The 2,993-nt window shown below is 39.7% G+C and overlaps 1 protein-coding gene across 1 annotated transcript in view; it reads right to left on the bottom strand.

Moving 5' to 3' along the window:
• STEAP2 (STEAP2 metalloreductase) overlaps nt 1-2,993 on the bottom strand; it is a 25,010-nt gene that overhangs the window by 10,716 nt on the left and 11,301 nt on the right. The window lies entirely within an intron of this gene.

The following is a 2,993-nucleotide window of genomic DNA, read 5'->3' as shown; positions in this document are numbered from 1 at the left end:
CGGTGGGGAAGGCGCTCCCCGAGCTGGCTGTGTGCCCGCCGTGGCATAGCGGCGAGGTGAGGGGACGGACGCGCTCAGTTGTGTAAACGCGAGGCCCGGATTTGTTAGCTGAGGAAATTTCCAGTTGAAGGCAAATGCAGCTTTACTCTGAACTGCTGTACGTTGTTCTCGTCTCGGCAAAATGCCGACACGTGCACAGACGCAGTTATACCCCTTCTGCCGTCCTGTGTGCGGGCACTGCCTGACTGGGTAGTCGTGATGGGAGGTGTAAACCATTCAAACATTTGTTTCAGTAAATGATCGCTAACGACCACACTGCTGAATTGGAAATGGGCAGAGGAACTTTTTAATTGTAGTTCAAAAGCCACTTTTCCCCACAGATATTTTATGTTTCCCTGACACTGAAAATGTGTATTTTTGAAGTGTTTCTTAATCTGGTCAAAACATGCACAGAAAACCTATTGCCTAGTTTTCCAAACAGTATTTTCAGCTCCCAGGCTGAGGACTGGTTCCATACTCCGTGGAAATCAATAGAAAAGTGAAGTCCACTGACAGATCTCTCAGAAATGAGCTGGACTCTTCCGTGGTAAGAAATGGCTTCTCATCCTTTTGCGTGTTAATATTCCCCTTTTCTTTGTTACCGATTCAGAAGCTGTCATCCTAGGCTTGATTTTCCGTAGCCAACAACAACTTCAGGACTCGGATTAAAAGTTTTAGACCAACCAACAAATATATCAAAAGAAGAAAACAGAATGTTGCTTTCTGCTTTACTTGTGGCTGTTTCTCCTTATCTGTTGCTTTGTGTGACACTTGCAGATATCAAAATATTTACTTTAAAATAGGCATATTCAGTTATGAGAGAAATTCATGCATCTTAAGATGATGCATTGCATTTAATGAAATTGTCAGAATCCTGCAACATTCCCTCATTTGAATTTTAATCTTGGTGAGAAGTCTGTAATTTTGAATGTTCGTGATTGTTTTCTTATGGTGGTTTTTTTTTTTTTTTTATTGACTACAGCAAAATGTCTTGAACATAACACTCACACCTCTAGGAGATGATCCATTGTAAGATCTGTATTAATGTTGTATCAGGGAGGTGTTTTTCTTCTTACACAGACAGAGTGGAAAATGGTCCCTGGTTCTCTTGACCAGCTGTCTGCCATCTCAGACTCTGACCCTCCATGCCTAGCTTCTGTTCTCAGTAAGGTCATTCAATGTCATCTCACCAACACTTAATTTCTTCTGTAGCAATTTCTATGTGTTACTAGAATTAGTGAATTATATTCAAAATCAGTGTTAGTCATAAAATTGTGAGTTAAATTATTACATTGTAGAGATGCCTATCAACATCCTAATGTTGATAGGATCTCTACTTTCTTTTTCTGGTGTTTTACAGAATCATATAGGATGTGAGGGAATGACTTGAAGCCACAGCATGGGAAGTTCAGATTGGATACTAGGAAAAAGTTCTTCACTGAAAGGCGGCTTCTCAGAGAAGTAGTCATGCTCCCAAGCCTGTCCATGTTCAAGAAGCATTTAGACAATGCTCTTAGGTATATGTGGACAATGATCTTCAGTATTTGGTTTAACTCTTAGGTTGTCTGGAGACAGTAGTTGGACTGGATGATCCTCATGGGTCCCTTCCAACTCAGGAGATTCTTTGATTCTGTGGCAAAGAAAACCAAGAGTGGTCGTTGGCAATTGGACCTCTGTACTTTTCTCCATTTTGTATTTGTTTTTAATGTGATCCTTTTGCTGCCTGTGTGTAAACCTATCTGGCTTTAGCTTTTGTGCACAGTGGCAAGCAAGAAAACTTCTTGAGTTGTGGTCATTTACCAGCCTATTTAAACAGATAGCACTAAGTTTATATGTAGTACATTTAAACATTAAGACAATTTGGAGAGCTTCGGTTGATCCTATGTGTTATGTTTTTGAGGTTTTACTGTTTGAATATTCATGTTTAAATGGAATCAGAACAGCTATGACCTTCCTTCCTGATACAATCAAACAGGTTTTGCATGAGAGAAAGGTATTTATATACTTTCCTGTATGGGGACTGCTAAATCATGGCCTGATTGATCACCTGAGCCGAGCAATGAGTCAGCCATGGGAGCACAGGTGAAGGCAATTCTCCTGTGCTGCCAGAAGGGGTGGAGCCTGGCTGCTCCTCTTCTAGACCCATTTAAGAGCTGACCACCAGTAGGGAAGGATCTCTTGTGGAGATCCACTCCACTGGAGTTTCCTACACGAGCCCAGGATAGGGTGAGGGGTGAGCGTCCTTGTTTTCTACTCTAGTATAACAACTACATAAGCCAAGCTCTTGGATATACTATATCGTCTGTATATTCATTGACTGTACAGTTCCATATATGTAAAACTCTCTACAAAATTGGACCATGTCTATTCAGTGAAATTATGAAATTGGATTAGATAGCTCTCTTGGATTGTAGATCTATAGACAATATAATTTTCAGATGTCTTGTTAAAGGACTGTCTTTAATCTGTTAAAAAAAGGAGATTATGTTTTTTAGCAGGTGTTTTGCTTTCTTTAGGAGAGTCCAGGGAAGCATTATTATTTCTTCCCTTAAGGGATGGAACATAACAAAGGAGTTTCCAGTTTGCAAATGGAGACAGATATTCTGGTTCTTCCTCTTGGCAAAGGGAAAACAAAGCCCCAGGGTTTTCCCCATGGAAAACAAGTGAAAACAAACGCACAAAAATTTGCTTCCTATCAGGGCAACAAACCCAAATACAATAAATTCTGGCATACTAGCCTCAACACAGCCAGTTTTGTACCTTAGCAGAAAAATACAGTATTTTCCGGATGGGAACATTTAGGCCAACTAATTTTTTTTTTTTTTTCTTAAGGCTGCCAGCAATTATTTTCAGAATAAAACTTGTACCTCTTAAACATTCTTTATAAAGACAAAATGGATCTGAGAAACTTAGACAATTGAAACTTGTTTTTTTGTTTTTTTGGTTTTGTTTGT

The sequence above is a fragment of the Meleagris gallopavo genome, chromosome 6 (assembly GCF_000146605.3).
Source record: "Meleagris gallopavo isolate NT-WF06-2002-E0010 breed Aviagen turkey brand Nicholas breeding stock chromosome 6, Turkey_5.1, whole genome shotgun sequence".
In the NCBI taxonomy this organism is placed as follows: Eukaryota; Metazoa; Chordata; class Aves; order Galliformes; family Phasianidae; genus Meleagris; species Meleagris gallopavo.
Note: the sequence above shows the minus strand (reverse complement) of the source record. Positions and strands in the feature narration are given on the sequence as shown.